The sequence below is a fragment of the Pan paniscus genome, chromosome 15 (genome assembly GCF_029289425.2).
Source record: "Pan paniscus chromosome 15, NHGRI_mPanPan1-v2.0_pri, whole genome shotgun sequence".
Lineage (NCBI taxonomy): Eukaryota > Metazoa > Chordata > Mammalia > Primates > Hominidae > Pan > Pan paniscus.
The window spans coordinates 80,921,539-80,946,898 of NC_073264.2; the positions used below are offsets into that span (position 1 = coordinate 80,921,539).

Consider the following 25,360-nt stretch of genomic DNA (forward strand, 5'->3'; position numbering starts at 1 on the left):
TTACAAAGCATGAAAATTAGGGGCTGCCTACAGGCCTGAGAGCCCTGCCAGACAGTTGCCTAAGGCCACCAGCCAGGATTATGGAAAAGAAGCCTTGGCATACTATTCAATGGCACAGATTCACCCAAATTGCAACCGAGGAAAACGTGTTCATTTTTCAAATAGAGTTTGAGTAACCATAGACACAGGCAAAGTAATCTCTCCATTTGGTCACAATGGACTAAACTACCTTGTTCTATTGTCTACCTTCTCTCTCACTGACTCCATGAAGGGAGACTTGCTCAGTAAACTATTCAGGTGACTTTGTGAACTTTTATTTGGTGCAAGGCTCTGTTAAGAGCTGTAAGTCAGCTGTTTTTGGTCCTCCCTCTCATTCTCTTCACACTGATTGACAAAATGGGAAAGAGGTTGAAGAAGCTCACTTTTTTAGATGACAAGTATTAAGTTGACAGATAAACCTTTAGGAGGTTCCAGTTCATTTCAGGAATGTGTTGACATGAGGTCTTTAAAGATCGACAGTCCTATTAGAGATAGAGACCACCAGGAAATCATAAGGAAAAGAAAAATGAAGGAAATATCTAGATTCAGTAGGAAATTGGGGGTGATGAGAGAATTTTAAGAAAAACGCATGCTTTATCACCAGCTGTGTCATTTTGTTCAAAGGGACAGGAAACTTAATACTCTCTCTGAAGCTTAATAGAACTGCAGACCTATTGCCACAGTTTTCTCTTTTGCATAATCTTGCTTAGTCACTTAAGAGCTAGCGAGTGACAGATTTCACATGAGAATTGGTCACGTACAAGAATGTTAATGCAGAACTAGGTCAGATTATGGCATTTCACACATGCAAGATGGGAACACGCTTCCTCTGGTTAGACAAAGGCTTGACAATTGCCCATGCATCCGGTCCTGCTTGAAAGGAAGCTCATGTAATCATGAGAACTCACAATGTATCCATAGATTTCTTAGATATCAAGTTTCTATGAGCCTAGGCATTGTGTATGGTTTTGTTTTTATTTTGCCAAACGAGGGTTTTCTAGCTTCACTTAGTATGCCTGGAGAAAGCTATTTTGGTTCGGTCCAGCTCCATCACTCTAAGAAATGATGAGGATGAGCGCTCTCAGTTTGTACCGACTACTCATGAGAGACTAAAAACTGATCATCTGGCTGCTGGCAACATTCCACTGCAACAGCTAATACAGTGTTTTGGAAAGATGCCGACAACAACCAGATTGCATTAAGCACTTTACCATTTAAGATCAGTTTTGCAGTTCAGAACTTGAAGTCAGCAGCAGATCTACCTTTTAGTTTGCAGTTTACTTTGCTCCTAGTTTTTCATGTCTTCTGTGATCCCCCCACGTTTATCTCAGGGTGGATTCTAACACACATATGCTTATGTGAAAATTTCATAATACTTTAGTATTTAACAGGCACTTTTATATAAGTCAGTTGATTTCAGGACACCCCCTCGCCGCCCTGATACCAAAATCTGCAGACGCTCAAATCTCTTACATAAAATGGTGCAGTGTGTACATATAACTTACACACATACTTCTATATAATTTAAATAATTTCTAGAGTACTTATAATAACCAATCCAACATAGTTGTTATACTGTATTGTTTTTGTGTTTTTAATTGTAATATTTTCATTTACCTGCGTTTGTTGAATGAGTCGAGGGCAGGTAGATATGGAAAGCTGACTGTTACTACTTCCCTTTTACTTATATTACAATATTATCTATGTTAGTGATGTTCATAGTTCAAGAGACACACTAAAGGAATTACAGTATGGAGTGTCTCCTAAGTTGCATTGTGGAACTAAACACTAGAGACAAGAGTCGAGCCCTGGCTCTATTACTCAGTGTCTTTATGACCCTGAGCCAGTGCCTTAAATTCTCTGCAGTGTAGTTTCTTTAAATGGTGGTTCTAAACTGAGGGGACTTTTGTCCCCAGGGGACATATTGTCCATGTCTGGAGATGTTTTTGATTGCCACAACTGGGAAGACACTAACGGCATCTAGTGGGTAGTGGTCAGGGATGTTGCTAAATATCCTACAGTGCTGAGACAGCCCCCACCACAGAGAATTATCCAACCCAAAATGGCAATAGTGTAGAGGTTGAAAAATGTCACTTTAAAATGTAAATAATGTCTATCCCATTATCACAGGATTCCTATGGGGCTCAACCCCACATTTTGTTTAAAAAAAATAAAAAAACATAAATTGCCCTTCTATGTCTGATGTTAGTACTATGGGGCATTGCACATATGGACACCAAACTTTTCTCTTGAAAAGGAAAATGGATTTGTTCTTTTAGATTAAAAGTTATAAATAAAGCTATCAGATTAAAATATATTAAATATATCCACTGAATCTTGGTTTGTAATTTTATGGTTTTAAATGAATGCTCTAAATATAAAGAGAAACAATGAAAAGTTATTAAGCTTAGGAGAAACCTACTATTCAGTGACTAATATAGATAAAGGAAATTGGAATCCATGCAACTAATAGACTTTTCTATTAGGGTACAGCCACAGCACATCTTTCCTAATAGAAGCAAGCCTGAAATGATAAGTTGTTTGGATCACATTAATTAACATTCAGCTCTATTAGATTTGCACCTGAGGTTGGGTTCATTTTACTGGTGCTGATGAATATCAAACTACACAATATCTACTCACATTATATTAGAATAAAACATGTTTTACATTGAAGGCAAATTTTAGATTTGACTCTTAATAATGGTCTTTTATATTAACTCGGATAACTAGAGATAGTAAAAGAATGAATTAAAATTCCCGTGAGCCAAACTACAACATTGATAATAGTAATGAGAATTAATTCTGTATTGATTTTATGGTGCATTTCCCTCGTAAGTATATATAACCCTGGAGTTTCTGAGGCATGTTTATAGATCTTAACTTCTTAATTTTGTAATGCTGTCCTCAAAATTTTTGCTTGAGACTGATGGACAAAACCTCCTGAATTTCTTCAATTTACATGGGCATTTTTACTGGGAAAGAGCATGCAGCCTTCATCAGATTCTCAATAGGGTTTATTAACAAAAAATGTTGAGAAATCACCCTTAAAAGGCAGGCAGCTCTTAAATGCTTGTTTTCACTGAAGTCCTTCTAAAATGATATTGCATGGACTCTATCAGTCTCTTAGCAGATCATCTGTAGAGGTACCAACTGATCAAAAATTCAAAGTTCTTAATTGACATACTCAGGTTTTTTAAAATTTAAAGATCCAGATTGGTAGCTCAGCCATATAGCTAAATTGAATAATTATGCAAATGCTGCACAATATTTAATTGGACCTTTTGGAATGAAAATAACCCAGGTGTGCACAATTCTTTGCAATCTGGAGCAACCATTCTAATATATATCTGCAAGTGACAACATCTTGTATGTAAACAGGCAGAGGAAAAGAGTTCTGGCTGCCCTCCCAGGAAAATATACATGAAAGAACATTTGTGTTACAGCACATACATATTTCTGAGTTGTTTGTTATTAAAGTCCCATTGTATGAAAACAACTATATAGACAGACTGGCAATCCAGAGAGTTGGTAGTTACATAAACAGGTCCCACGGCTACCAATAATATTAACACGGTATTCTTAGCCCTTAAGAAACAAAACACAGAAATTTCTAATACTGGGAGTTTAAAGTGCCACAATGGAAAAGCAAACTCAATTACAAATGCTGGATTCCACCTGGAGCCTATTCTTTTCATTTTCTTACTTCTGTTTCTGCCACCTTCCCTTCTTCCGATAACAGATTTTCAAGTACTGCTCTTAGAATTGCTAAATGTGTTCAGAGAATGTGTGATAAGATCTGATTCTCCTGGAAGGCCAGGTTATTTTAATCTTTCCATTTCTCACACCAACCATTTAACTAGGTATTATTTGTTTCTGGGCATCACAGCTAAAGACACAACATTTTACATGAAAATGTCAGTGTTGAAAATATTATTTATCTATCTATCAAAATGTAGCCACGCATCTGTTCTTGTTTGGTTCTAGTAAACCATAACCCTAAACATGACACAAAAGGGGCTAGTGAAATATTTGCCGAGAGCGGTACTCTAAGTTAACAGTAAATAATGGAAAATAAGTAAGTCAAAACCAAAACCAGGAAAGTTTGCATTCATTCCCAATCATACTTTAACAGAACTTGCAGCTGCCACAGATTCAGACATCTTCATCTTCCTGTGGAGCATTTGTCTTTTCATAGCAGAGGACAAACAATCTCTGTGACTTTCTTATATCACTGAGACCATCTTGTACAGTTTATTTCAAAAGCAAGAATGTTCTTTTTCATTCCATGTCACCAGTGACAATACGAAACCAGATCTAACTGAAACTTCACTCAACACATTCCCGACCCGCCACCCCAACCCTAATAGCCTCTCATAACCACCGTTCTACTCTACTTCTGTGAGTTCAACTTTTGCAGTCTCCAAAAAGAAGTCAGGTCATGTGATATTTGTCTGTGCATGGTCCATTTCACTTAGCATAATAGGGGGACTAAGTTCAAGAGATCTATTGTACAACATGGTGACCATAGCAAATAATAACATCTTGTATTTTGAAAATCACTAAGGGAGTAGATTTTAAGTGTTCTTAGCAGAAAAGAAAATACAATGAGGTAATGCCGGTATAATTTAGCTTGATTCAGCCATTTCACAACTTGTATACATTTCAAAACATTATGTTGCACATGATAAATATATACAATTTTTATTTGCCAATTTGAAAAACAGAGAAGTCCCTCTTCAGAACCTGTCCTATGCAGCTGTCACTCACTTGGCTTTGTAAGCCTGCAGACAGTGTCATTTAAAATATTTTCCTCTGTACCATAATACTTTTCCTTTTAATGATATATAAGAATAATATTTCTCTCTAAATAGTTATTTCTTTAACTTTGAAATAATTCAGCATCTCATGATTTTGATTCCCATTTCTCCATATATACATTTTTTGAGGCTCTGTTATGGGATTTAGGGCTAACCTTTGTCATGGAGACATCTGTTTTTGGCAGTCTTTGTTTCCAGGGAGTGAAAATGTGTGTAGAAAGAATTGAATAGCTACATCTTAGGTGACACAATTGAGGAACTGGATGAAAGATATTTGTGGAAAGCAACATAATTATTCAAACTGGAATATGGCCATTGCCCTGGGTTTCATATTTATCTTCATAAGCAAAGTGGTTTGGGATTCTGTGCAAGTATAAGGATTTAGGATTTAAACACTAAACCACATGCCTGCACGGAGCACATGGGCTTTGTTGTTGATAATCATGATAGTCACACAGGAAACTTGACAGCGACAGCAGGGGAACAGCACAGTATCCTACTTGGCCACTGGTAGGAGGATGCAATTTAAATCCTGGCATGCGTAGAATAGCCTCACTTATCTGTGGATTGTTATTGTAATCTACATAGTAAGTTTCAGTCAGAACTCAGTTTTGTGCAGTTGATTTCCAATTCCCAACTCTGCATCATTAGGGTACAATGTTTTCTGTAAGATTTCTTTGTAATATTATAGAGAGAAGAGCAGAACAAATGCAGTTATTCCTCTCAAAGTTCAGCTGAATGCTACTAATAGTTCAAGAATGTGGATTGTAATGGTTCTGTGCATTGAAGGAACACAATGGCAAATGACAAAGATGACACTAAGTGTGAGCCACAGCTATTGTTTTGATAGCCCACTCTGCTTTTCTAGTTAACTTTCTTACAACCATCAGTTCCATATTTAAGACTAGAGGATCAGTTCTGATGATGCTCATTCAAACTCTTGCCAACTGACATTTAATGCACTTTAAAGTTGTTAAAACCAAAAGCAGGAAATGTTACACTTGTAGTATCAAGCCTGGCTCATGAGAAAGTTCCATCCACTATTCTGGAAAAAAATAGAACTAGCCTGCAGGACACAAAGCTACCTGTGGTGATCCAAACTATGCTTCTCAAAAATCTTTCTTTTGTTTGGCCACCTTTATAATAGGAGTTCTCCAACAGAGAAAGAGCTGCTTACAGCTTCAGAGTACAGATGGATAATTGTTGCTGTGCCGTCTCTGAACATCTTAGATTGAGGGTCCCAGAGAACCTCATGTATGTGAATGTTAGCACAGTACAAAAGATGGGACAGAGCTTTCCAGAGCAGTAACAGACAGCTGTGCCCAGCACTTTCTTCTAAAAGTTGGAGATGCTGAATGGAAAATTTGTCATTGTTTACATAGCACCCACACACACACAAAAAATCCTGACTCACTAGCTTCTGTGTTGTCATTTTTTGGTCCATGGTTCTATTGCTGCCTAATTTTCATATGGGACCCTCACAGTGGTTAGTCTGCACAGTAAGGAGTCAACTGTGACATCCTCATCCTCGAATGCTAGACTCCCCACTTTCTCAGCTCAATATTCCATGTGTCCAAAGTAATACTGTTAGTATCCTACATTATTCCAGAATCTTGTCATGCCACTTCAAGAAACAAATTATCACTGCTTTCTAAGACTTACCAAGCTAGGGGTGTTGTAAAGTATGTATGCAATTGACTTTTGACTTTTGATTCTTATGTTGAAAGGCAACATAAAAAATAAGCTTCCATTAATGTAATGATATAGCGTTAGGAAGACAGTATCTACAGTCCATTCAAAATATTCTGAAAATTATAGTATTGATTTTGGAACAGTTTTGATTCCATTGGCCATAGCGCTTACCTTAAGTCATTTTTTTTTTAAAAAAACCATCTTATCCATTTCATATGTTTTACAGGCACTAAAATGGGGCACAGAGACTAAGTCACTTAGTTGAGTTAACCAATAAGTAAAATTGCCTTTATATTCTGCTTCCTAATGTTGTATCTTCTCTAGCAACTTCAAGAGAGCTTACTTTCTGGAAGCTTTGCTTGTTAGTAGGATGTATAACCTGTGGGAAAAGACCCAGCAGCATCCACTTTTACTTATCTCCTTGCCTTCTCTGAAAACACATTGAACAGAAATATCCCCATCTCTTTCTCCATCGTGGGTTTTTCCTTTGGGCCACAAATAGTGAACGCCACTGCTTTACAAAGTTATTCTTTTCACCACTAATAGTTCTTTGATGTCATTTTTTGTACAAGTGTCAAAGTTTTTCTCCAGAGGCTTCCACACAGTTAAGTTCTTGCTTTTGGATTCTCTCTAAACCAAATAAATAAATCTTCGAGACTGCAGGTTAATCAAATGCCTTCAAACATGAAGGCTGTTTAGGAGCTAAGCTGCACAGACATTTTCCAACATTTAAACTCTTCATGCAGCATCTTCCTATCTCAATTTGTACCCGTTAGCCAGTTCCACAGGGCATATTGGGAAATACCTTTTATTTTCAAGGTTTATATTTGTCTTATAGATATTTGTCCTTTCAAGTAGGACAAAGTGGTAATGACCTGCCTCTATCAAAAAATTCTACCTAGTAATCCAAGATAAGTAGTGTGTTCCTAGTGAGTTGCTTACATAAAAGCCAATATATTTTGTACTGAATAGTATACAGTGTTAAAAACTCAGCTTTTTGAAGGACCCAAGCAAGCCTAACCTACATGATTTTACAAAGACAATACTTAAAAGTCATAAAGTACTAAGTCTCAACTTTCAGACTTAAGACTCATAAACGTTTTAATTTTTTATCCCTTAAAAATGTTATTTTTTGGCTAACAGCATTGAAATAAGCGTTACTATAGATTAATACTATGAAACAGGAACAAAACTGATGAGCAGACATTCTCCCAGGGAAGGACTGTGTGTGAACACATTAAACTTACGCATAAAGGTGGAGACTGTAAGTGGGTTCCAGGGTTTCCCCACGCTGACTTTTTAAATTAAATGTGGCAGTATTGCTAAAAATAAAATTTAGTGTTTCTCAAATTTTTTTAGATAGATACCTCATATGGTACTCATAAGTAGTGTGAAAACTTGAGTAGTATATCCATCTAAAGCAGCACAAGCAATATGTCAGCACCTTTTCACTATTACCACAGAGAAATAGTGTTGGAGACCATATTGAAAATGACTGTAGTCTGGCTGAGGAGATATTAAGTGACCAGATGGCCTCTGGCACTTCTGTTTTCAAAGCTGCCTTATAGCGCCTTTCTCACTTTGTGATACCAAGCTGCTGCCATGCTAGTGTCCACCCTCGAACACCATGCCACTCAGACATGGTGGGATTCGTGTTTCTGAAGGGGCACAGTAGGAAGCTCATTCTTGGGCCTTCTGGCCTGCCTGAGACTGTGCTAGCAATACAGTCTCATTGTGTACAAAAGAAGCCATTTTTCTTAACACCTTTGAGCCATTAATGAAACCTACCAGTTAGAGGTGGTCGAAAGACAAAATTACAACAAATTTAGCTTAAAGATGTATTGGTTTTACTTGCAATTGTAGAATTGGGCAACACCTTGTTCTATAAAATAGTATGTTCTGATGAGCTGGGCAAGGTGTTGTCTGACTTTATGGACAGAAAAGGACTGAAGAAAGCAGAAACAAAATGAGAAGTAGACGGGTTGTTTCAACATTTCCTTCTTTCTAGGCTTTAAGCAGAGGGTACCTTCTTATGCTGGATCAGGTAAAGGGCCCCTTCTGCTTGGTTGCTATGAATCTCCTGTTTAAAAAGAAAACAAAAACACCACACAAAAAAACCTGACCCATTATGGTTTGGTCTGGTTTGCTGAGGCCTAGGGCTGGAGTCTAGTCTAAAACAATGGCCTCCCCTAAACTTGAACAGGGTTACATTGTAGAATAACATAACAGGAAATGAAAAGAGAAATGTGATGCTCTTCAACAACTGGTTTATGGGGCCTTTAAAAAAGTGTGTATAGAGTCAATGATGAATTAAGATGCAGTGTGAAAGAAAATGACACAGGACAGATATTCAGAGATCATTTGTTCAGTTTTAAAATCAGATTATTAGTATTGCTGTTGAGTCATTTCAGTTCCTTGTGTATTCTGGTTATTAATCCCTTGTTAAATGAATAGTAGAAAATATTTTCTCCCACTTTTTGGTTGTCTCTTCACTTTGTAGATTGTTTCCTTTAGTGTGCAGAAGGTTTTTAACTTGATGTAATCATGCGTCTATTTTTGCTTTTGTTGCTTATGCCTTTAAGGTCTTATCCCCCCAAAAATCTTTGCCCATACCAATGTCTTATAGCATTTCCCCAATGTTTTCTTCTAGTAGTTGCAGAAAGCACTTGTAATTTAACAGCTCAGGAAGGGAATCAAATAATTCAGACCAACTGAAGCTTTCAAAATGTTACTGCTTGAATGGGCAGAATATCCAAAAACATTTATTGTGTGATCCTAACATCTACATATTTAGAAACTGATAGAAAACTTCTGATGTATCAGTAAGATGATAATTACCCTTGTAACATTTCTGGAAGTATGTATGTATGTATGTATGTATCTATTTAAACGAATGCTTGTATATCTAGCGTCTCTTTCAATTGACTCAATACCCAAGGAATTTTATCTCCATTTTACAAATAAGAGAGATTATGACTTATTTCAGGTCACAGAAGTTGGATCACAGCTGGAACTTTAGTCCAGTTGGGTCTAGAAATTCAGTTTTCTTTTTACTTTCATGACTAAGGACCACTCTATAACGCTCAGGTAAAAAGAGCAAACATAATGAAGTTATTTAGAGTAGTGTTTCTAAATCTAATTTTGCATGAGTCCCTTGGGGAACTTTTAAAACATGTAGATAACCAGGCACTTCCTGTTATCCTTTTTCCACTGCCCCTAGCAGAGAGACTTAGTATGTCTAGCTTAGGTAACCTGGGATTGTGCAAAAAAGTTAATCTTCAGAGTCCCTCTGAATATCAATTCTCATTATGCAATTATGACTCCTAAGGCTTAAAAGTATGAAATAAATCTGTAGAGATCTTAGGATCTCCTGTGGAAGTTGTTTTTGTGCCTAAAGATTAGCTTGTTTGTAAGTTCCCATACTCAGTGAGAACTGAATATTTTAAAAAACTGGTGAAGGGTGGCACTGTATTTTAACATAAAACATGCAGGACTAGATACAGTCACGGCCATTCAATTTTTTAAGTTGTATATCTTTGGGTGAGTTACTTAGCTTATTTCAGCCCAGATTTACTGCTATGTAAGGTGTAATTATAATTATTGAGTAAAATAAACTAAAGCATTTAACACGATGTCTGGCAGAGACTAAGTTTTTAATACTCTTAAAAACATCTTCTGGAGGTAGGCTTCTAGTTAATTAGTGTTTTAATTATGTAGTTATAATTTATGTTTCCTTTCTCTGTCCTCATATTTGCTAGAAAAACACTATGTCAACCATTTGATCATACTCATTTGTTTCTAAGCATATATCTTAACTAATCTAGAGACCCATATTCATTGAGCTTTTGGAATGACTGGAAAATTTCTCAAAGCTTCCTCCCTTATCTACGGTTTAGTTTACAAAAATTAAATAAGCTTATGATGTGTGTCTCATCCACCCAAGTACATCTGCAGGGCTCCTCTATTGTAAATCAGCTGCCTAAGGCTCAAGTTAGACACAGTCAAAGCCCTGTATATTTAGGGTACATAATCTTGATGTCAAGTGCTGGAGTCTTGGGCAAACTTTTCATCTTTTTATGTAAAACTGATTTCCATTAAGTATGAAAACACCTTGGTGGTATTGATTTTATGAACCCTGTACATTCCTTGCAATGAAGACAGATTTTAGGGTAAAAGAGGATGTTTGCAAGAAATGGTGAGTTTTATTGTAAGAGAACTTACCGGCCCTATAGAGAGGAGAAAACAGGTTGGAATGTCCAGCTGCTACCACCCAATGGGATCCCAGCACAAAGAACACAGTCAAAATTATGTTCATCATGACAGAGCAAATGAGCTTTTGGGGAAAACAGAAGCAAAATAAACCTTTTTGAATAATTTATTATTCTATAAACACAATCATAAAGCGTAATGGTATCAGTTCAGGAGAAAGGTCCCACTGCTCCTGTGTTCTACGTCAGTGGCTGCAGGGCCACAGCAGGCAGAGATAACCAAGCACGCTTTCACTGCCCTGATCACCATTCCCCCATTAATAATTTGCTTGGCCCTTTCCTTCCTACTGCCTGAAGAAAATCAATGTTTGGCAGCTCTAGGTTGAATTACTGTTTATTTTATCTTTAGCCTACACAACTGCAAAAGGAAAGCCTGAGTTTTCCAATGCATATTCCAATACCTGTTTATGGAAGTGAGAACGAGTCAGATAGTGATGTATTTTTTCAGAGTTTCTTAAGCCAGCTGTGGATAAGAAGGTCCAATTTGCATTGGAACTGCTAACTAGGACTCAGGGAAATCCCATCTGGTTTAGAGAAGAGTAAATGAAAATAAAACAGAATTGTGAATGCAATGCTTCAATAATTAGTTTGCAAAACATGTATCCACTGCCTTGTGTGGGCAAAGCACCATATTAGGAACTATAGAGGACTGCAAGAAAAACAGAAAAACAGAGTGGGCTCCTTTTGCAAGGTATTCGTGGCTATTCCAGGCATCCTTTCTTCTTTTAGCAGTGATCTCCTGAGTTATTACTATGTGCCTGGCGCTGTTCTGTGGACTGCGGACAAAGACAAAGTCTCTGCTCTCTTGGAGCTTATATTCCAGTGAAGTGGGGGAGGACTAAATGTAAATACATGGGCAAAAGTCAGCTAATAAATACTGTGCAGAGAATCATGAGGAGTTGATGTTCAGTTAGTGAGCAGGCTGGTTCGTTACTAGGGAAGATGTAAAGAGCCTCTGAGAAGTAAAATTGTAGCAGAGACCTAAATAATGAGAAAGAGCTAGCCACGCACTGAGCAAGGCAAGGGGTGTTCCTGGAAGGGAAGCCAGAGAGTATGGCCAGAGCCCGAGATATCCTGGGTCTGGTGAGTCATAGATGAGACTGGAGTACTGGAGTAGGCAGCTGGCAGGTCACAGTGGACTTTCCCAGTGAGTCAGGGATTTTGATTTGGGGAAAACCTTTGAGGATTTTAAAGAGGAAAGTGACTTGATCTGATTTTTATTGGATACTTTAAGAAATAAATTTTGTTTTGTATACTTAAGGAATACAACATGATTCTATGAGATATATATATATATAGTAAAATAGTCACCATAGAGAAACAAATTAACATATCTATCATCTCACATAGTTATACATTTTCCCCTTATGTCAAGAGTAGCCATAATCTGATTTAGCAAAAATCATGAATACAATACACTATTACTAACTACAGTCCTCTGCACATTCGATCTTTAGACTTGTTCATCCTAAACACCTGTTACTTGGTATTCTCTCACCTACATGTCATTTCCTCTCCCACCTCTAGTAACCACTGTTTTATTCTCTATCTCTGTGGGTATTAGACATTGTTTTTTTAGATTCCACATATAAATGAGATCATGTAATATCTTTCTTTCTATGCCTGGCTTATTTCTCTTAGCATAAAACCCTGCAAGTTATGTATATTGTAGCAAATGGCAGGATCTCCTTATTTAAGGCTGAATAATATTCCACTTAATATTTTATAATGTGTCCATCCCTTGACAGATACTTCAATTGCTTTCTATCTTGGCTAATGTGAATATAGGTCGGGTTTGGTTCCAAACCATTTCAACAAAGTGAATATTACAATAAAGCAAGTCACATGAATTTCTTGGTTTCCCAGTGCATATAAAAGTATGTTTATACCATACTGTGCTTTGTTATATGTGAAATAGCACTATATCTTTTAAAAAAATATTTTGATAAAAAATACTTTACTGCTAACAAAAATGCTAGTGATCAACAGTATTCAGCGAATGTTTTTGCTGGTAGAGGGTCCCGTCTTGATGTTGATGGCTGCTGACAGATCAGGATGTGGGTGCTGAAGGTTGGGGTGGCTGTGGTAACTTCCTAAGACAAAAATGATGTTTGCTGCACTGACTGATTTTTCTTATCACCAAAGATTTCTCTGTAGCATGCAATGCTGTTTCATAGCATTTTAATCAGAGTACAACCTCTTTCAAAATTGGAGTCAGTCCTCTCAAACTGTGCCTCTGCTTTATCAATTAAGTTTATGTGATATTAATATTTAAATATTTTGTCATTTCAACAGTGTTCACAGCATCTTCACCAGGAGATTACTTCTTATGAAGTCATTTTACTAATCCATAAGAAGCAACTCCTTAACCATTAAAGTTTTTTAAGAAAAATTAATTTTAATAGTTTTGGGGTTATAGGTGGTTTTTGGTTGCATGGATAAGTTCTGTAGCGGTGATTCTGAGATTTTAGTGCACCCATCACCTGAGCAGTGTACATTGTACCCAATATATCATCTTTTATCCCTTGCCCCCTCCCAACCTTCAAGTCCCCAAAGACCATTATATTATTCTTGTACCTTTGTGTCCTCATAGCTTATCTCCCACCTATAAGAGAGAGCATACAATATTTACTTTTCCATTCCTGAGTTACTTCACTTAGTATAAATGGCCTCGCACTCCATCCAAGTTGCTGCAAAAGACATTATTTTGTTCCCTTTTATGGCTGAATAGTATTCCATGGTGGATATATATACCACTATTAAAGTTTTATCATAACATTACAGCAATCCAGTCACATCTTCAGGTCTTACTTCTAATTATCTTGCTATTTCCACCATATCTTCAGTTACTTCCTCCACTGGTCTTAAACCCCTCAAAACTCTCCATGAGGGTTTGCATTAAACTTCCTCCCACCTCCTGCTAATGTTGATATTTTGACTTCTCTCATGAATCACAAATGTTCTTAATGGTATCTAGAATGGTGGATCCTTCTAACAATTTTTTCAATTTATTTTTCCCAGATCCATTAGAAGAATCACTATCTATGGCAGCTATTGCCTTACAAAACGTGTTTCTTAAGTAAGATGTTAAAGTCAAAATTGCTTTTTGATCCATGCACAGCAGAATGGATGTTGTGTTAGCAGGCGCGAAAACAATGTTAGTCTCCTTGTATATCTCCATCAGAGCTCTTGGATGACCAGGTGCACTGTCAATGAACAGTACTATTTTGAAAGGAATCTTTTATTCCGAGCACTAGGTCTCAACAATGGACTTAAAATATTTAGTAAACCATGCTGTAAACAACTGTCATCTAGGCTTTGCTAGTCCACTTAAAGACTACAGGCAGAGTACATTTAGCATAATTCTTAAGAACCCTAGGATTTTTGAAGTGGCAAATAAGTATTGACTTTAAGTCACCAGCTACATTAGCCCTTAACTAGAGAATCTGCCTGTTCTTTGAAGCTTTGAAGCCAAGCACTGACTCCTCTTCTCTAGCTGTGGAAGTCCTAGATGGCATCTTTTTCCAATATAAGACCATTTTGTCTACATTAAAAACCTGTTGTTTAGTGTAGCCACTTTCATCAGTTATCTTAGCTAGATTTTCTGGATAACCTGCTGCAGCTTCTACATTAGAACTCGCTGCTTCACTTTGTGCTTTTATATTATGAAGATGGCTTTTTCTTTTCTTAAACCTCATGAACCAACCCCTGGTAGCTTCCAACTTTTCTTCTGTAGCTTCCTCACCTGCCTCAGCCTTCATAGAATTGAAGAGTTAGGGCCTTTCTCTGCATTAGGGTTTGGTTAACAGGAATGTTGTGGCTAGTTTGATCTATCTAGACCGCTAAAATATTTTCCATATCAGCATTAAGGCTGTTTTACTTTCTTATCATTCGGGTATTTACCGGAACAACAATTTTAATCTCTTTCAAGAACTTTTCCTTTGCATTCACAACTCAGCCAACTGTTTGGCCCAAAGGCCTAGTTTTTGGCCTATTTCAGCTTTCAACATGCCTTCCTCACTAAGCTCAATCATTTCTAGCTTTAAAGTGAGAGGTGGGTGACTCTTTCTTTCACTTGAACACTTAGAGGCCACTGCAGTGTTATTAATTTGTCTAATTTCTATATTGCTGTGTCTCAGGAAATAGGGAGATGGGGGTGGGGGGCTGGAGAGAGACAAGGACAGAGAGAGAGAGAGAGACCGACCCAGAGAGACCGACCCAGAGAGACAGAGAGAGAGACGGAGACGGGGAGAGAGACGGAGACGAGACGGGGAGAGAGACGGAGACGAGACGGGGAGAGAGACGGAGACGAGACGGGGAGAGAGACGGAGACGAGACGGGGAGAGAGACGGAGACGAGACGGGGAGAGAGACGGAGACGAGACGGGGAGAGAGACGGAGACGAGACGGAGACGAGACGGGGAGAGAGACGGAGACGAGACGGGGAGAGAGACGGAGACGAGACGGGGAGAGAGACGGAGACGAGACGGAGACGAGACGGGGAGAGAGACGGAGACGAGACGGGGAGAGAGACGGGGAGAGAGACGGGGAGAGAGACGGAGACGAGACGGGGAGAGAGACGGAGACGAGACGGGGAGAGAGACGGAGACGAGACGGGGAGAGAGACGGAGACGAGACGGGGAGAGAGACGGAGACGAGACGGGGAGAGAGACGGAGACGAGACGGGGAGAGGGAGACGAGACGGGGAGAGAGAGGGAGACGGGGAGAGAGAGGGAGACGGGGAGAGAGACGGAGACAGACGGAGACAGACAGACAGAGACAGACAGACAGAGACAGACAGGGAGAGAGATGGAGGAAGGGCAGGTTGGTGAAGAAGAACACAGACAATATTAAGTTCACTATCTTATGAGTGTGGTTAATGGCACCCCAAAATAGTTATAATAGTAACATCAAAGATCACAGATCACCATAACAGATACAGTAAGAAAAAAAGTAGAAATGTGAGAATTACCAAAATGTAACACAGAGTTGCAAAGTGAGCACAGGCAGGTAGAAAAATGGTGCCAATAGAGTTCCTGGATGCCGAGTTGCCAGAAACGTTCAATTTATTAAAAATGTATCTGTGAAGCACAGTAAAGCAAAGCACAATAAAACAAGATATACCTGTATTTGTTTTTAAATATAAAAATAATTTGCTTTAATGCTGAACAAAAATGTCCCATGTAAAAAATTCATGTGCTATCTGTTCCCAAACTCAGTTTCCACACCTAATTACAGTAAATAGAAAGGAGAGAAAAACCAAACTTTCAAGATGGAAAGGAGAACCCAGGACAGCCTCAAACCCAACACTTAGAATGGTATTTCTGCATGCCCAATCTACAGCAAACTTTCAGACTTAAGAAGGAAGAGAGAATGGATAAAACGTTACAAAAGACAGTATTACATTTTAAAAATTGGTAAGATAGTAGAATGTTTAGATCTGGAAGGACTTTAAATTAATCTTTTTTTCCTTACATTCAGATAAGCTTTAATGTGTACTAAATTCTATCCCAAAATCTCTCTTCTTTGTGACCCTACTGTACCCTACACAGATTTTTGTTGACTCAATACTCCACTGCACTTAATTTGTTTTTTAGTCTCAGCTAGACCTGAAACAACTTTAGGAAAGGAATAGTGTCTTCTTGCTTACTTTTATTTTTCCTACCAACTAGAATACTAATAATCATTCAAATGTTTATTGAATGAATTAATGGATAAGCAAATGAATTAATATAATTAGTTGCTTATATTTTACCCCCCACACTAGCCTATAGCTTTAAAGTTGTGGTGACTACAATGTCTAGTCACTTAACCTCACAGGGTAGATTTGCTCAGCTAATAAGATTTTGAATGAGAAAGTGCTTAAAAATTCTAAAAGTGCTTCTCTAATATTTGTTACTATTGTGTTCAAAGACTGTTAGCTACCAAATGAAGGTTTCATATTCAACAGAGGAGGCTGAATCCCAGACAATTACAACTGAGGCCCGGGCTACTCCAAGTGTGATCTTTGGAGTATCTGACTCAGCAAACAAACAAGAATCACCTCAACCCAAAACCCTAACCCAAATAGCCATCATTACTACTTCCTTCCAATCTCCATCTCCACACCCTCCAATAATGATGAATTCTTAAAGCTTGAATACATGTTTTAATTGTAAATTTGGGTTATTTCTGCATGTAATTTTACAGTTATTTTATTTCACTCTTGTGAGTTGGAGTTAAGCTCTGAAAAAGTCTTATTTTGATGTCTTTCCATAAGATTGTATTCCTTTTTTGGCAAGAGAACAGATCTGGAGTTGAGCTCCTGCCCTCTACCAAACTGTGAAATTTGAGACAAGTCACTTGTCCCCCATGCCAACCCCTGGGGCCTCACTTTTCTTATTCAAAAAGATCAAATACTTTGTCCTAACTCATGAAATCATGAGCATTACATGTAAAATTACCTTAGAAACTATAAAATATTCATTTCAAATGCATCAAGATGTTATTAGCTATATTTTATGAGCTCAGCACTCCTTGATGGTCCTGAAGAGACCAAAGGGGCTGAGGCCAAAGGGAGAATTCTCCTTAAATCTCTTGGAAACAACCTGACAGACCTTAGAATTGTGTGGTAAGATGAGGGCATAAAGGAACAGAGGGTCAAGGTAGTATCTTAGCTCCTTTCTCCCAAAGTGTTGATACTGGTTAAGATACACAAAAGGGAAAACTCACCTAAGAAACTGCCAGGAATTCTTTTTTTTTTTTTTTTCATTTTGTTTTAATGCTAATTTAATAATCATGTCTTAGTGTAACTAAGCTTTTCTTCATTAAGAACATTATAAGCTCATTGATGCACAGGCTAAATCTTTATGCTTATTTGGTGCTTTTTAATCTGTCTAGCACAGAATAGGGCACAACATAGGTCTTCAGTGTGCCTTTGCTGAATTGAAATACAAAAAAAAGCACATCTTTCAATACTTGAAGCTCATTTTTATAAAGTATATGTGTGTAGTAGGGAATTCTAAAAACTATTTTTTGCTGGTACTAGTTTATCAAGAGGAAATATCTTCATAAAGTGAAACAATGAGAAAGGACGGTGCAAATGGCCCTCAAAGCTTGAGCTTAGAAACTGCTCCCCTGTTCTTAGTCTTGCCACTGTGTGGAATTTAGAACTTATATATGCAGATAGTTTGTTACTTGCAAACCATTAGACCAAGCTCGTCCAACCCACAGCACACAGGGCGCATGCAGCCCAGGACAGCTTTGAGTGTGGCCCAACAAAAATTTGTAAACTTTCTTAAAACATTGAGTTTTTGCAATGTTTTTTGGCCTCATAAGCTATTGTTAGTGTTAGTGTTTTTTATGTGTGGCCCAAGACAATTCTTCTTCCACTGTGGCCCAAGGAAGCCAAAAGATTGAACACCTCTGCATTAGACCCTTTTAATACTATTATAGATAATATATTTTACAACATAAAAAAAATCATCTGTGTACCAGTCAGAAATGAAGGTTTTGTATGAAACATTTTCATTCTTTAGTATGAATAGCCCAAGATTCTCCTGACTTTATTTCTCCAGCCCTGGCCCCTCACCTCACCATCTCTTAGCTGGCCCCAGATATGGCCCAGGTGTTTTAATCTTCTGGGTGATCTGATCCAGCCTCTTGACTTTAAATGGCATCTATATGATGATAATTTTCAGTTTAAGCCTCCCTTCAGAATTCCAGTTTCTCAAATCCATCTGGCTATTCAACCTTTCCACTTTGATATTTAAGAGACACTTTGGGTTCAGAAGAGCTAAAACAGAACTTTGGATTCCCCAAACTTGCATGTCCTCCAAATTTTCTCATCTCTTAAATTTGATTCAGGTGTACAAACTCCACATTTGTCATCATTCTTGGGCCCCTGTCCCAACTACCTTCCGTACACCCAGTCAAGAAGTCCTGTTGACTCTGCCTCAATAACAAATTGCTCACACATTTCTTTCGCCCCAGCTACCCATGCTGTAGTGTAAGTCACCATCATTTCTTGCTTGATTTCTGCAACAGCTTCCCAATTGATCTCCTCAATTCTACTTTTGCTTCCCAAAAGTCCATTCTCCATACTGAAGCCAAAGTAATCTTTAAGAAGTATACATCTAACCCAAACACTTCTTCACAGCAAAGAAAACAATCAATACAATGAAAAGGTAGCCCACAGGTTGAGGAAAACATATTTGCAAACCATATATCTAGTAAGGGGCTAACTTCCAAAATTTATAACAACTCATACAGCTCAATAACAAGAAAACTTATAACCCGATTTTAAAAATAGACAAAGGAACCCGAATAGACATTCCTCTAAAGGAGACAAAAATGGCCAACATGTATGTGAAAAGATACTTAGCATAACTAATCACCAGGGACATGCCAATTAAAAGCACCATGAGATATCACCTCATACATGTTAGGGTAGGTATTATCAAAAAGACAAGGGACAACATGTGTCGATGAGAGTATGGAGAAAAGGGAACCATTGTACACTGTGGGTGGGAATTTGGATTGGTACAGCCATTACAGAAAACAGTATGGAAGTTCCTAAATTAAAAATGGAATTGCCATATAACCCAGCAATGCCTTTTCTGAGTATATGCCCAAGGGAAAGGAAATTACCATCTTGTAGAGATATCTGCACTCCATGTTCATTTCAGCATTACTGTACTGTATTATGAAATGGGTTCCTTCACCCCTTTTCTGAGCACCCTCCATGTCTACAGAAGAAGTTATGAGGAACAAAGGTATATGCAGGGCTCGTTTTGTAATGCTGACAACAGCAATCCTCACATCCAGACTTCCATGTCCATGTACAGGGTTCTCTACTTTCGTTCTAAGTCAAACTGTGATTCAGAAATGAGCCATCCATTCTCCCAGAATTCCTCCATTCACCCCACAGACACAAAAATCAAATCTATGAAAATGTTTGTGTATATTTCATAGGAGAAACAGATGTGGAGGCTTAACTCATGTATCCAATGCCAAAAGTCTTCAAAATCTTCATTAGGTATTTGTTATTCCAACTTCTTTCTCAGCCCTCCCGGTTTGTAATTTTTTAAATCTGTACCCAGTGTTGCACGAAGACTGTTGAGATGGTTCCCTCTGCCTTCCTCTCTCTAGTATTCTCCCTGAGAAGTTTAAAATATATAATGTTATGTAAAGTAACTCACTGGGGCCTTCCTCTTGGGCCTCACCTCTATACACTGAAGACAATGCTTTCTAGCAAGGAGGACCCATGCTTCCAGAGAGGAGGGTTTGCTACTGGAGTAACTTGAGTATGTCTTTGGGATTCTTGAGCTCAACCCCAAGCAGTTCAGAAACATTTTTTTGAAACAAGTTCCCAAGATGAATTCTGACAACTGTAATGTCGCATTTGGCATTTAAAAAATTTTGATTTTACATTTAGACAGAGCTATTAGGACATGGTGTGATAAAAATGGTAGTATCGAAATATACTGTTTCAAATCAAATTATTGTATTATTTGTTCTCAATGACAGACATAACCCAAACACATTCTTAGTACCCAGAATAAAGGCACAGCCACGAAATCAGGCAGTTATTAATAAAAACCTAGTGTAGATAGCTAATGAAAGATGAAAATGAAGCTGTGACATGATTATGAACTGCTATCAGCAAGCAATGTCATTTTGTATCTTAGAGACCAAACAAGGTTTGTGTATGTGAACTAATGGTTGACTTATATGGTAAAGATATACATGCATTATATTCAGGCTATGTTGGCTTCATTTGAAACTACAGCTTCCATGGGTTTAAAAAATACATATATAATTTGCAAAGTGACAACCCTAAATTTTTGTATATTCAATTGTTCAAACCAGTGATTTCTAGAATGTAAGTGGTGTCCTACTTGTAAGAGTTTTAAAACAGGCAATTTTGGAATAGGTAAATTACTCAGTAGAAGCCTTAGAGAACCCAAATTGCTGATGTATCTTTTTCAAAATGCCTCTCATTATCCAGGAGAATGTGTGTATTGGAAGTATCTTATTCTTTAAGTCTCACACTTAGACCGGTTATGTTTCCTACTTTTAAAAATTGTAGAACTTTATTCTACAGATGTCATTTGATGCCTTTTGAGACCGACCATATATGCATTTATACAATCTTAATTCAATGTTAAAAGTATAATTAGTCCAAAAAAATCAACTAAATGGCAACAAGGGTTTTTCTTTTTCTATATTATTAAATTTATTTTCCTCCATCTAAAACTTTCCAGCTGCTCTTTGTGAAGTTCCCAGAATAATGATTAACATTATTAAACCAGAGACTAAAAATCTTGGTACGGACTGACCCATGGGGACACATTGCTATAATTATTTTAAAGTAAAATAATAAAAGGGGCGTCCCATAGCGGGCAAAAGTTGGACTCATCCTCAAAATTTACTCTATTTGTCAAAGTCCCCTAAAAGAGTTCTTAGGAGTGGTTGGAATTGGTTGTCAGAACCAGGTGCTCTCAAGTGTCTTGCCTTTGTGGTTCGCCTACCTGGGTTTCCCAGTCCTTGGTTGAACATTAATGTTCTCAACGAGATATAATACTGAATATAACTCTAGTGATCTCTTCCAGTGGAGGCTGAGGCCATTTCTAAAAATTCCTTCCCTCTGTTTCTTCTACAGTATCTTCCTCTCCGTGTGCATACATGTGAGAGGCATAGTTTTCCCCAACGTACTTCAGATAAACCTTATTGGCATAGTTTTCCTCAAAGCACTTCCAATAAACTTTATTCCTTTCATGATTGTCCTGTAGTTTACAGACACTGATATTGTACTCTTTGGAGTGGAGAGGGGTTTTGCCATTCTTACAAAAAAAAATTGGCTATTCCTCCATTTATCAGGCTCATTTTATTAACATTCTACTGTCATCATTGTGCCCTGTCACTTTGACTAAGCCCAAGAACCCTCCCACAGAGCAATGTTAATTATAACCCCTCTATGCCCGTAAAATATGCCTTCTAAAGGCTTTGAATAAATTTGGGATAAATTTCCTGAAGCAGAACTCGTGAACCCATATGTATTTTGATTCCAATTCCTGTCAATACAGGTTCTAGTTCAACTCCCAACACACACACACACACACACACACACACACACACACACACACACACACACACACACACACCCCTCTCACATGCTTTCCTTCTAATTGGCAGGAAGCCTTCAGATGTCCTTCACCCCTACTGGAAAGGCATGAAACAAAACCCAGTACCTTCCTCCTACCCCTAAACTGGTTTTGTCTTGCTGCCCCTAACCCTAGCTTGCTGTTCTGTTTTTCTATTTTCCCCTAAATGCAACTTACTTTAAGCATGTGTTAACTGGATTAACATTCCTACAATTGAAGGATAATATATGATAACCCATTTGTCAGTCTAGCTACTTTCTTCTCTTTTAAATGTCTACTTACGACGTACATCCAGACTGCACGCCCTTTTTATTTTTTCAAAGCAAAGCCAAAAAATAAAGAAAATGTAAAATTAGTTTTTAAAGAAAATGCACAATCTGTTTTTAATTTTGGCTATCACGAAAAGGGGAATTAACCAGCCAAAAAAGCAAAGCAAAAAAAACGTGTCCCCTGACTGCTCTGTCTGTGCCTTTCAAGCCTGTGCGTCTGGTTGTTCATCTCTGAAAGTGTGTGAAATACTTTTTTCTTTAAACTTTTTGTTTTTTTTTTCCCTTCTTGTTTGGGAATTAAGTGCTTTTTATATTATATATATCTATATATATATATCAATGTGTTTCTTTTAATTGCTAGATCTTTATCTTAGATTTGATTTTATCTAAAATTATGAGAAAAAAAGTTATGAATTGTTTTCTGCAATTTTTCCCCACTCCCTCTTTAAATGTGGAACAACTTCAGCTGCAGAATCCTCACATCCACATCTTTCAAATTAGCCTGGTCTCATTGCCAATTGCGTGCAACATGGGTGGCGTAAGGAAGATGGATGATGTCGTTTGGAAAATGCCATTTCTCTATAGAGAAGTAATTAGCAACCCAGTGCGTGGGCCCCCTGCTTAGTAGTGCATCTCAATCACCTCTGTAGATTTCTGAACCTCCCCCACTCTAGATGGGGCTGTGTGGCTGCCGATGAAGTTGTTCAACTTGAATGCATAAATCTAGTCTTCTTGTTTTTGCTTTAAACTTTTTGATCATGACTACTAGTATTTTATGTATTTTGGCTATTTTTAGTAGGAAAAAGTTTAACTGTTTTTATTATTTGAAAATCTTTAATGAAACTGTAATAATTTTTGGAGTAATTGCATGTTGAAGAAGTTGCAGCTTAGGGTGTGTGAGATTGTCAGTGTTAGAGTTCTGTTCTTTATTTCCATAGATGGGCATGTGTAGGCTCATTTGTTTTTGTATATTGCCCATCCCTTCCTTACAGCCAGAAGCTCTAATGCAGCTAGATCACTCCGTGCCGCCCTTACATGGACATGGCGACTCACTTACACATTTACTCCTATCATCTTCATCTCCTGTGTAGTTCACTCATAGATATGACCCTCCCCCTTCCTGCATCTTTCCTTCCCATTCTCCCCCTTTCTTTAGCATTGTTAAAATTTATGTGCTGTCATCCATCTCCCTAAATTAAAGAAAGCCTAAAATTTGTCAAAAAGACAAAAAAAAATTAAATATATATCTGAAAACCTATAAATGCAGAAATTCATTCAAAACCCGTTAGAGTCACAGAATTTTTTGAAAGGCAAATTATAAAAGTAAACAGGTTTTTTTGTTTGGTTTTTCAATCATAGCAATCGGAATTATTTTAAATTCAAAAATTGATGCCCTCCCAAACCCCCCAAAGTAAAAATTTGTTAAAGTGCAGATTTTTTTTTCTTTTAATGTTATGTGGTGTGGATGTATGTGTTGTTGCCTCCCTGTATCATCCTCTGTTATAAATTATTATATTTGAAAAATTAGACATTTTGCTCAAAAGTTTTTAAGAAATGACAACAAAAAAAGCAAGTTACAAGAATGTGGCAATTCTATTTGTCCAAGAGCATTCTTACACAACTTTCTTTTGTAAATTTTTCTTTCATGCCAAAAAACATGCGGGCAATTTGTTGATGTAAGTTGACTATAAATTAATACAGTATGCTTTTTTAGTTTCAATTATTTTGCCTATATGGAAATGATTTCTTTTTTTCCCCAGAACAGCTTCTATTTTTAATTTGCTTTTACTTTTTCTTTCCATTCTTATTATATTGTGAATGCCTCAATGTTATTTGCTCTCCTTCTCCCAGCTTACTTTGGCTATGAAGTTGATTTTATTTTCTACTATATAATTTTGAAGACTATATTTTTTATTTCATTTGTGTCTATTTGCTGAATTTTCACTGTTATGTTTTGTGCTGAATTGCTTCTAATAATCAATGTGAATTCTACTCTCAGTAGAAGGGGGTTAATACATTGTTCTTACCACCCAAAGAAAGCCTGGCCTCTTTGCCTGTACTTTTTCACCACCGTGTTTAAAGCCTTGAAAGTATTGGTAGGCTCTATTTGGTATCTTAAAATTGTTTCCAGCCAGTGGGAGGCCTGTACCCCAGAAGAAAATGAGTTGAGTTAGCTCCAAGTAGTACCAGTGGTATTTGCATCTTTTTTAAATTCCTTAAAAAGCATTTAGGAAATTAGTTCTTTTCCTTCAGCAAAGGGGAAATAAGGTACTCTCAAGTGACTATGGTAGAGTTTGGTTATCCAGGATCATACTCTCACTTTTGCTTCAGGCTACAAAATCAATTATACTGAAAATGCAGATATCAAGAATCCCAGGTGTTTCGAGTATTGTTCTATGATACTGACGCCTTCCAGTGTATGGAACTAACAACTGGCAAAAACACAGACACACACACAGAAGGCACACACACATTCTCTCTCTCCCTCTTTCCTTTGTCTCTTCTCCTTTTCCCTTTTTCATTTCTCTCAAGGATTTAATCAGGTAAGCTTTCAGGGATCTTAAGATTCTACCAAGAAAACATGATGATTTTCATATCTAAAGTTATACATAGAAAATATTTCAGGTGGGTACCATCATCGTGTAACTACAGGGTAAGACTATTCCTTCACCTTAAGATTATTTGGACCAATGCTGCCTTATGTACTTCAACATACATAAGATTGGTAAGAAGCACTATATAATTTTTTCATCAAGAAGTTACTTGTTTTGCTTTACAGATATTTGTGTTATTTGAACTGTTATAGAAATATCAAACTGAATGGTGGGTAAGAGTGTTTCCAAGCCAGCAGCTTAATGTTTGGGCTCTCTCTACCTCAGTTTATGCGATTTTGTGTTGTTTGACATGCTGGATAATATTTTAGGTCTAAAACTTAGAAGTTCCTAAATGGGATGTTGTTTTATCTTGTTGCATTGGAATATTTTCTTTCTATGAAAAAGATATTCAAAGGTAAATTTAATAAAAGGTTATTTTTAAAAAATACAAGCTATTTGAATTATAAATTATTTCTTATATTCTATTATTTAAAATAGCCTCAATATATAATTATACTTCTACTTTAGCATGAAG

At 37.3% G+C, this 25,360-nt stretch overlaps 1 protein-coding gene and 1 long non-coding RNA gene across 38 annotated transcripts in view; one reads left to right on the forward strand and one right to left on the reverse strand.

The window, feature by feature from the left end:
* Positions 1–25,360, forward strand: part of NRXN3 (neurexin 3) — a 1,742,415-nt gene that overhangs the window by 1,708,333 nt on the left and 8,722 nt on the right. For 3 of the 37 annotated variants that reach the window (XR_008620931.2, XR_008620932.2, XR_008620933.2), the window contains one exon: positions 23,224–23,907. The exons of the other annotated variants lie outside the window; for them this stretch is intronic. The gene's annotated coding sequence lies outside the window, so the exon portion shown is untranslated. The remainder of the gene's footprint in view (positions 1–23,223; positions 23,908–25,360) is intronic. 37 annotated transcript variants of the gene reach the window in all.
* LOC117975698 (uncharacterized) overlaps positions 1–25,360 on the reverse strand; it is a 582,695-nt gene that overhangs the window by 218,965 nt on the left and 338,370 nt on the right. The window lies entirely within an intron of this gene.